At 50.1% G+C, this 10,629-nt stretch overlaps 1 protein-coding gene and 1 long non-coding RNA gene across 15 annotated transcripts in view; both read right to left on the minus strand.

Moving 5' to 3' along the window:
- Rph3al (rabphilin 3A-like (without C2 domains)) overlaps positions 1 to 8,616 on the minus strand; it is a 143,652-nt gene extending 135,036 nt beyond the window's left edge. For all 11 annotated transcript variants that reach the window (XR_015630178.1, XR_015630174.1, XR_015630176.1 and 8 more), the window contains exon 1: positions 8,574 to 8,616. The gene's annotated coding sequence lies outside the window, so the exon portion shown is untranslated. The remainder of the gene's footprint in view (positions 1 to 8,573) is intronic.
- Positions 8,617 to 9,855: 1,239 nt separating this feature from the next.
- LOC120095141 (uncharacterized) overlaps positions 9,856 to 10,629 on the minus strand; it is a 24,133-nt gene continuing 23,359 nt past the window's right edge. For all 4 annotated transcript variants that reach the window (XR_015631810.1, XR_015631808.1, XR_015631807.1 and 1 more), the window contains one exon: positions 9,856 to 10,462. This is a non-coding gene — a long non-coding RNA (uncharacterized LOC120095141). The remainder of the gene's footprint in view (positions 10,463 to 10,629) is intronic.

Consider the following 10,629-nt stretch of genomic DNA (forward strand, 5'->3'; position numbering starts at 1 on the left):
AGTTGGGTCCCTGAGACTCACAGGACAGAAGGAGGGAACCAATTCCACGTTCACGCACTAAATAAATACGTAATTTTAAAATTGTCTTCAAAGCACAGAACGTCTAAGAAGCAATGTGCACCACCCCCTTTTAAAAAGCAACCGTGAAGCTTAGCTGGGCGCTCTGACAGGAGACGACTGAAGACCATATCCCTGGGTTGGGAAACCCCATCTATTTATTATTTTATAAATGCAATCCCAAATGGAAGGTTAATGATATGTGTAGAAACGGCAATGAAATTATTGTAGATTTCATATAGAATAACAAATACATAGGCAAGCATAACCAAGGGGATCAGGAACGAGGGTTTGCATGTCCAGACACTAACCTAAAGTCACAGTGAAAATGTGAGGGCAAAGCAAGGTGTGGCAGTGCATGTCTGTGATCCAAGCACAGGAGGTAGGGACACAGGAGGACAGAGCTGAGAGCCATCCTCTGCTACAGAGTGAATTCTAGGCCATTGGGGCGACACAGTCAGGCCCAGTCTCAAAACAAAAACAACAAAAGATAAAGTGACAGAAGAGGAAAAACAACAGATTCAGGAAAAACAACAAAACAAAAAACAGAAAGCCTGGAAATTTGCATGTTTGCATACTATATAGCAAAGCTGACATTCCACATCAGTCAGAAGGAGGAGAAAAGGACCCATCAAATCTGTTAACTCTGGTTACTGTACCCGGGGATTGAGGGATGTGGGAGGAAGGAAGCTCTCAACATCTGCTTTTTATAATTGATTTTTTAAAAAATGTATCATGTGAGTACACTGTCACTCTCTTCAGACACACCAGAAGAGGGCATCAGATCCCATTACAGATGGTTGTGAGCCACCATGTGGCCACTGGGAATTGAACTCAGGACCTCCGGAAGAGCAGTCAGTGCTCTTAACCACTGGACCATCCCTCCAGCCCGATACTTGAATCTTTAACTGTATGGCTATACAGGTTACTTGACAGGTTCTAGAATCACAATGGAGACAAGCCTCTGGGCACATCTGTGAAAGATTACCTTGATTGTGATAACTGAGGCAAAAAGATCCTTCTTAAATATGAGCAGTACCATTCCCTAGGCTCCGGTCCTGAGTTGCAGAAGAGAAAACTAGCTAAGTGCCAGCGGTCATTTCCTGTTTCTTGCTTGCAGGTGTCACATGACAGCTGCTTTCTGCTCCTTCAGCCACTCCCTCCCTGCCCATGAGGACCATTAAGTTTGTCCCTGTCAAACTGTGGGACAATTGAGTCCTTCCTTCCTTAAGTTTCCTTGTAGGTATTTTGTTGAAGCAACCAGAAAAGTAATCGGTACAGAAAAGCAGTACCAGAAGTTAGGCCACCCAGGCCGCTGCTGTGGTAAGTCTGTGGTTCTTAAGCCTTTGGAACTGGCTTGTAAGGAGGGATGAGAATTTGAAATTTAGGACTATAAAAACCCTCAAACACTGTCAAGAAATTAATGGGCCAATCTCTGGGAATTTGGAAGACAAGAATATAGAAGAAAATGGACAGCGGAGGCCCTGTTTATAAAATCAAGGAAGTATCTTACCTCCCATCCTAAATAAATTCAGATAAGACTGGAGAGGAACTTGAAACAGAATGGGAAGGCTGAATTCCAGAAAGGGTCCTGAACCAGTGAGATCTTGCTGTGTGGGATAGGCAAGGCTTGTGCTAGAGTCTATACAGTCCTGGGCCACCTGGGGATACCTAGTAAGATTCTGTCTCAAAAACAAAAGCAACGACACAAAACACAGGGCTGGGTTACAGCTCTGTGGTATAGCCCTTGCCTAGCGCGTGAAGCCCACATGTCATCCCTAGCACTACAAAAAGAGAAAAAATTAAAATGGATTATGATCTGTTGCGGCTTGAATGAAAATGGCCCCTATAGGGTCACAGGGAGTGGCACTGTTGGGAGACACTGCCTTTGTTGGAATCCGAATGGCTTTGTTGGAGGAAGTTCGTCACTAGGGGTGGGCTTCGAGGTTTCAGAAACTCAAGCAGGCCCACAGGCTTACTCTTCCTACTGCCTGCAGATCTGAATGTAGAACTCTCAGCTGTCTCTCCAGCACCATGTCTGCTTACATGCTGCCATGATCCCTGCCGTGTCAACAATGGACTGAACCTCTGAATGGTAAGACAGCCCAAATTAAATGTTTTTCTTCAGAAGAGATGCCGTGGTCATGGCGTCTCTACACAGCACTAGAAACCCTGACTAAGACATGCTCTTAAAATGGATGAACTTGGGGTTGGGAATTTAGCTCAGTGGTAGAGCGCTTGCCTAGCAGGCACAAGGCCCTGGGTTCGGTCCCCAGCTCCAAAAAAAAAAAAAAAAAAAAAAAAAAAAATGGACGAACTTAAAAGAAAATGGACGAACTTCGTAATACATATTCCTCAGAGACTGACAATAATAGAGTACTTGACTGCATGCCCAAGGTGTGCTGGACACACAGACAGACAGACAAGCAGACAGACAGACAGACAGACACACACACACACGCACACACACACGAGTGTGCACATGCATACACACACACAGACACACACATACGAGTGCCCACACACATGCACACATGTGCACACACACACTGCATCCACAGTGCTCCTCCTTTCCAAACCTTGGAACCCATGAATGCACCGCCCAGGCCCCTGTGACATTTCTCCTTGGTTTCAGCCTGCATTGTATGCTTAAGTTTTCATTGTTTATCTCTCCCATTAAATCACAGCCCATCAATGAGAGGGGCTGTCCCCATCACAGTGAGCACGCAAGTCAAATCGAATGGTCACCTTGTCATGATGGAGATCTTTAACTCTGAGATGCTGCATCTTGGTGAAGCAGAGGATCCATTGCCAGTGACTTAGGACCCTCAGAAGAGCAAATCTCACAAAGCCTAGCACCAAGTCAACCGCTCAGATGGGCCACACCCAAAGACAAAACCACACCAACTGGTGAATAGGCAAAACCACTACTGACACCAATTGCAGCTCTCTTCCTCGAATGGCAAACACCAGCAGCTTCATAACTGTGCCACAATGGTCATGGGGACATGCGACTGACGGTCCAGGGTCAGGGGAGTGCTTTACGTAAGGTGTCCACACAGTACCTGCAGTCTTACATAAGGCACTCAGGTATTTTTAGCAGCATGGAAATGCAGTGTGAACAGAGGGGCGCTCTTGAAGCACAGCTGGGGCTCTGCAGTCTGCCTCGGGCCTTGCAATGCTCTTTTGCTGGCAGCTCGCTCTGAGGACCGAAGTCTGAGGTCTGAGGTCTGGGCCTGGGGCTCTTAGAACATCTAGACACAGATCCTGTACTTACTTCCTCCAGGAAGACCCAACCCATGGCAACTAGCCGGTGTGGACATATGTACCCCCACCCGTTCACCCCTGGCCCATCATGGGAGCAAGATGGGGCAGTGTCCATGACAAGTAGCCGCTTGCTAGTTAAGTCAGCTCCCCTATAGACAGAGCCAGTGCTGTGCAAACAGCACAAGCAGAGCTAACTCTGGCTCTCCCAGCACACCTATCCCCAAGTCAACTCCTTCTAGGACATGGATATCCATTCTCATGTCACCTCCCATGTGTCACCAAAAGCCAAGGTTGTAGGTAAAGTCGGTGAGGTGAAAGGCATGGCCCTTCTGTAAGAGTTATGTTCACACCCTAGGGTTATGCACACTGCAGTCCTTTTTCTGTTCTAATATGTGTGTGTGTGTGTGTGTGTGTGTGTGTGTGTGTGACTTATCTATTTTATATATGTGGGTACACTGTTGCTATCTTCAGACACACCAGAAGAGGGCATCGGATCCAATTACAGATGGGTGTGAGCCACCATGTGGTTGTTGGGAATTGAACTCAGGACCTCTGGAAGAGCAGTCAGTGCTCTTAAGCACTGAGACATCTCTCCAGCCCTCTGTTTGAGTATATTGTATTGAAGTATACTGTATACACGAAAGGACACACAAGTGGATTCTGGGTTTAGGGCATAGCTCAGTTGTTGAGTCTTTGTTTCCATGCACAAGACCCTGAGTTCTGTCCTCAGCAAGGGGGTTTGGGATTGATAAATTCTGATGGTATAAACACAACACTTGACCAATCAAATTAAAAGAAAAGAAATTTGGTGAGACCAAGGCAAGAGGATTGCTTGAACCAGAGTTCAGGGCCAACCTGGGCTACGAAGCAGGCTCTGCAGCTATCCTCCCACCTCTGGGGTAGCACTATATTAGCTTATAGCTCTCTCTAATTTCTGCTTGTGTGACTCATGTGGCTGTTAGCTGCTCGTTCTCACTGCAGTGGTGTTCTAGTGTCTACATTTGCCCTGGTGTCTAAGGACTCCGAGTCCTTTCTAGTTTAATTGGTTATTTACCAGTGCTCATCTGAACCCTCTCTGAACATGCCTTTCCACTTAAGCTTCTTGCCCACAACGAGGCATTAATACAGTGTTGAAAACGACTGCTCTACACCTTGAATCTTAGAGAAGCTATTCTGTTCCGCCTCCCTGTCCACCCTTTCAGTCTTAAAGCATAGCCCTTCCATTGGCCACACAGCAGCACACAGAGCCTTAGCCACAAGGGCAGACACTCCAGGACTGAACACCTCCATCTCGTACTTGCTGTGTGTTATCTGACCAATGCTTCACTTCTCTGGGGCATCAGTTTCTTACCTACAAGATGGGGATGTTGTTAATATTCCCTCGGCAGAGAACTGAATAAGGAAACTGCATCCGGGAGCACTTGGATCATATTTCTTTCTTTCCCTTCTTTATTTTTTGTTTAAAGGGTTTTTTTTTACAACTTATTTATTTTTATATGCATTGATGTTTTGCCTGTATGTATGTATGTATGTATGTATGTATGTATGTATGTATGTATATATGTGTATGTGTGTGAGAGGATACCACACAGTGGAACTGGATTTACAGTTGTGAGCTCCTATGTGGGTGCTGGAAATTGAACCAGGTCCTCTGGAAGAGCATCCAGTGTTCTTAACTGCTGAGCCATCTCTCCAGCCCCACATTTGGCCAATATTAATAGCTTGTCATCACTGCCCAAAGTATCCTTGTCTCCCTCATACCTCCGAGGCGCCCTGTTCTTGATGATGTCTGTGGACAAGGCCTGTAGACAGCAGCTGAAGAAAACTGGCTTGCCCTCCCCTGGAGCCTTTGCTGTACCTCTTTCCTGACAAGCATCCAAGACAGCATAGCTTTTACCCATGGAGTGCTGGGTATCGCTCATAAATGTGACCTAAGCCGGGGTCATCACCCTGCGGTCATTACTAATGGTGTGCCAGCTGCCTGGCCACAACCTGCTGGGACACAAACAGTACCCAGAAGTCACTGGCTTGAAGAAACAAAAGAATTTAATATCTACGCAAAAGGAAAGCGGAGCAGAATATTTAATTACTTCAGGCAGCAAACACAGAAAAAGCCCCTCCAAGCACATAGTGCAGAGACCTAGGAGCAGGAGACTTGGGCCTCACACTACTGGTTGCTATGGTAACAGGATTTCACAGCAGGAGCTCATTTTCCTATGACAGTGGCCTGCAAGGGAAGGGAAAGGGGGCCTCCTAAAGAAACTTAGTTGAAGGTTCAAAATGGCGACTGAAATTGTCCTTAGGGGATGGGCACTCAGGGACCTCTGGAAGGGCAGACCTGAGGACTCCCACTCCACCCCCAACAGAGCTCTCTATTCCAGAACTCTAAAGATGATCAGAAACAGCATATTGCCAAGGCCTCTCTGACTGATGTTACAGCCTCTGGAGCCAAGGATCCCATGACCTGTTGGTCTGTTATCAAGTCCTTTCCTAGAGTCCAGAAGAGTCCCAAGTATACCAGTATACCACACCTGCACACCAGGGCCAGAGGCTGAGGGATGTGGGACACACACACCTTCAGGGCAAACAACAAACCCTTGTATCTAAAGACAGCTTGGAGCCCGAGGGACTGAATTCCACCTCAGCTCTGCCCACCCACACACGAGCTGTGCGAATCAGACTGGTCCCTGGCCCTCTCTGAGCTTGCTTGCTTCCTGATAGGCGGAATGGAGACAATAATCTTGATATCTACCTCTCTGAGTGCTTTAGGAACTAAAAACCAGTGAAAGCCTAGACCCCTTGGTAAAGTGCCCAACTCAGGATACAGAATGCCCACTCTTGCTTAAGAAGCCAACAGCACAGAATGCTCAGAATTTAAACGGCATAGAACACAATGTGACCAAGCTATTCATGAGCCGAGAGGAGCAGAAAGTCAAGAAGCTGGAAGAATCAGCAGTTCTCTGAGGGATTTAGTTTGAGCAGGGCTCCAGGCCTGGGATGGAAAGTTCTTGGAAACCCAGTTCACTGAACACCTACAGGATCCAGAAGAAAAAAAACAAAACAAAACAAAAACAGAGAGGCTGCCGTCAGGAAATGGCACGACGGCTGTGGATAAGGATGCAGAGTTAGGAAGAGGATCCTGGATCAGTAGGATTCCAGACAGGAGGATCAAGCTTTTTTAGGCAGCAGCACCTGAGCCAAGAAGTACAGGGAGGGACAAGGGCGACTGACTGTGAGGGGGAAGAGAGAAGGTTCAGGATTGGAAACCAATGTAAACAAAGCACAAGGACTGAAAGGCCGAGAACCCAGCAAAGGAGCTGACCCTGAAAGGCCTGAGGAAAACTGGAGACTGAGGATTTCTTAGGGGTCAATGACTGGGTCAAGAGCTGCTCCTTCTAGAGGTGACATGTCAGATTGTTTGCCTCGATTGCGGCTGGCAGCGGAAGTCTGTATTATAGCCTACACCGTACCAGGTCAGGGCCAGCCAGTCCCAGAGGGAAAAGCAGGACCCCTCAGAGGCAAATGTAGTCTGATAGAATGAGGACTCCTGTCTGAGACACCCGTCCAGACTCGGACTATCTCTGAGTGACTGTGGGGCACCCCAAAGAAAGCCTGGACAGAACTAGACACGTGGTAGTGTGACCAGGGAGCCTCCCCAAGACCACAGCGTGAGAAGCCATGAACTGGGCCTGGCAGACAGAAGCAAGAAAAGAGGACATCTCTGAGAAAGGAACATCTAGGGAAGAACAAAAGGGAGGGAGACCTGCCCAGAAATAAAGATCACCAGTAGGGAAGGCTGCAAAATAGACACCTACCCACCCCCACCCCCGCGATGGGTAAGAGTTTGGGACCTGAGGGAGGGAGGCTCGCAGGAAAGCCAGTTAGCAACTTCAGCTAAGAGGCAGGACAGCAGTCTGGGTTGCAAGGTTAGGGAGGAGGATAGCAGCAGGTGCAGAGCACTTGTGGAAAATGTGAAGGTGAGAGTACTGCTTACAGCTCACCTCACCGTTCTGTTTTTTGTCAGTTGGGAGCCAAGTGGCTGTCAGAGGCAGCGATGGAAGGCTCAATCTCTCCGGGTGGGGGCGAGACTGAGCCTGAACTACATAGGGGCTGGCTTTTCCAAGAGGCTTTCGCCTGGCTCTGAGGCCTCAGGGACGTCCCTCTCCTCCCCTGCCCTCTCCTCTGCTTCTGCGAGCTTGCCTCAAAGCTTCCCTGCTGCACAAACCAAACGACAGCGACTTTTCACCTGGATCCCATTGGCTCAAATCTCATTGAGATCGGGTTTCAACTTTCAGCATCCCAACTTTCCCCAGGGGGACCGCTAAGGTGTATCAGACACACGGGTGGAAAATCGAATCGCTCTGCCCTGCTCCACCTCGGAGTTCGCAGACGGCCTGAGACTCCTGGGAGAGGGCAGGGAGGGTAGCCATCCTGAGCTGCGGCGCCCTACATGGATTGAAACACTCCCCCAAACCTGTCTGACCGCGGGGAGAGGGCTTCCAGGAGCAGAACCAGTTCGCACGGAGGATACCCTCCACCCTGCACTTGCACACCCAAGGGATCCACGTGCCTTCGGATTCCAACTCCTGAACCTCGGCCAGCCCGTTTGAACCGAGCGTCCAGGGTCAAGGACACCCCACACAAACGCCAATCACCGAAAACATTGGATCCCGCCCGCCCCACCCGGGCTGGGCACTGAGGTACCGCGACGCGGGGCACCACCTGCAGGCCCCTCCTTCCGCCCGCGCGCGCTTGCTGGACTCCGCACTTGTTGACTGACTCGCGGGCGCGCTCGCCCCAGCGCCGCCTGCTGTCCGCACCTCCCGCGCCCCTCCCCCACCGGCGGCCCGCGCCCAGCGCGGCTCCGCGCCGGGGACACACCCGGGGCCAAGCAAGGTACACCGTCCGCTCCGGGCTGTGGGCTAAACCCCACGAGCGAGAGCGCGCCGGCGGAGCGGACCGCAGCGCTGTCCCGGGACAGCTCCCGTGTTGCCCGGAGTCTTAGGCAACGGAGAGAGAGGGCGGGCAAACCCAGGAGGGCAGCTGGGCGCCAGGCCCTGCCCGCGCCCCAACGGTGCTCAGGAACGGTCCCCACCCCAGGTTCCAACATCTCCAGGATCTGAGCTATAGCTCCAGGGCCATCGCGTGCACGCGCTCTGGCCCCCATCTTGGAGCCAAACACACACACCGTGGCCCCCGAGAAACTGGGCCCCCGGAAAGGGGGGTGGCCCCACTTTAGCTACACTTACCTGGGGCTTCGCCCCGGTCGGGCGCGCTCCCTGGCTGCCCTCTGGCGGCCACCTCAGGTACCCATCGCGCGCCCCGCCCCGGTCCGCCCCTCTCTGACCTGGGACCTGTTCCTGCCAGCTGAAGAGCCCTGGCCTGAGGCCATCTGATAAGCACCATCCCCTTTAGATGGCTCTTCTTGGCACAGAGTGGATCACGAGGGCTCCTTTTAGTTACAGATAACGAACAGCTCCGTCTTTTCGTTAAGGAGCTTCAAGCCTCTTCTAGCAACCCCAGGAGGCAAAAGATAGGGTTTTTGGAAACCTAACACTAGTTGGTGCTCAATGTGTGTATGTGGAATGAATGATTGGAGGAGGCACGAATGGATGCTACAATCTGCAAAGGAAGCAGCCACCCAGAGCCTAAGCTCTTGTCTGCTTTGTCTTGATTCTGCAAGTTCAAAATGAATCAAACTGTATTCATTTCTAGCCACTGTAAGCCTGAATGGTGCATCTGCATCCAAGTGGAGTGGAGACATCTCTCCAGCCCCTTAGACTAAACGTTTAAGAAAAACTAAATTCCTGAGATGGCCTTGGACATCAGTAGCCAGGTGAAGAGCCCTCCTGGTTGCCGTATTAACTCAGCAGTCCCCATTAGTCCCTGGGTTGCATCGACTTTCGTCTGGATTCTGATCTTCCCTGTGGGAAATGTGATCTTGTGTGAATCTGTGCGACCTGCCAGGAAACGTCCTGTAGTAGAGATGTTGTATAGCTGCCCTAGCCGTTAGGAACAAGGGACTGAATGTGTAACTTCTTTTAATTTGACTTAATATGCATCACTGTGTATCAGGCAGTGAAGTCTGAGTTTCAGTCTTTCTGTGCAGGAGGGAGAGGAGAGTGAGTACTGAATGCAGGGAAAGCCCCTAACCCAAGGCTGGCTCTTGTAAAAGTTAAATAGTGAGACATCTTGGTGATGTCATCGGCTCCACGCCGGTCATTTCCCTACTCCTCATCTCAAGGATGCAGGGCTAGCTGTCCACCCACAAGCTCCCTTCTAGGATTCACTCACAGTACAGCATGCATAACCTGTTACAGCGTACTGGGTTTCTGAGGTGACCCAGCCTCTCTTAGGAAAGCGGACCGTGAGAAATTGGTTGATACCCCGATTGCCTTGGGGGGGGGGGGTACCTCGCTTTAGCTAGTGCTTTAGCATGCAAAGGGTTTCCTCCTCCAACAGACAAGGCTTCTAGCAGGTCCTCCTGGTACTTCAGCTGTGTACTCGGGTCAGAATGAGGACTCTTGCCAGTTTCCTTAAAGCTTTACTTCCTAAGTATCTCACACAGGACCCCCCAGCAGCAACACAACCGTCCTTATACAACCAACTGTCCTTGTTTGGCTGTTTCCTGGGGCATCTTGTATATGAAAGGAGACACAGCCAAGGCCTCCTGTCCTGCTCCTGTGTGAAATGGCCCCATCCTCACTGGTGGCTCCCACATGCCCACTGAGTGGGAAGGGGGACATACTTGTGTGTGTGTGTGTGTGTGTGTGTGTGTGTGTGTGTGTGTGTGTGTGTGTAAAAGGGCCCACAGATGTGAATATATGCGCCATCTTAGGCCTATCACCAGCTGCAGGGTTCTTGCTCCAAGTCCTTTTATCCAACTCTTCCTTCCATGTTGTAGAGGAGCTCTCCACATCCACTTGGCGAAACTCACAATGGCCTCATCCTTTTTGCTCTTTGATCCAAGCAAAGTTTTCTTTCTTAGAATGGAGTACAGATGGGGTCGGGGTGTAGCTCGGTGGGCAGAGTGCCTTTTATCTTTAGCGAGAGAAGAAACAAAAACCAGAGCGTAGGGTCTAGTTGAAGTCCCAGATCAAGGCAGGAGGATCACAAGTTCAAGGCCATCGATGTCATCCTGGACAAAATGAGCAGTAAAGCAAAGATCTTGTCAAAACAAAGCAAAAGAAGACCACGGGTCCATTGTTGAGACCCCGTATCCCTGGCTGGCCTCGAGCTCTGTGTGTAGCAGAGGGTCCTCTTGAACCTCAGACCTCTCGCTTCCACCTTCTTAGCACTGAGATT

Source organism: Rattus norvegicus, chromosome 10, assembly GCF_021556685.1.
Source record: "Rattus norvegicus strain SHRSP/BbbUtx chromosome 10, alternate assembly SHRSP_T2T, whole genome shotgun sequence".
NCBI lineage: Eukaryota > Metazoa > Chordata > Mammalia > Rodentia > Muridae > Rattus > Rattus norvegicus.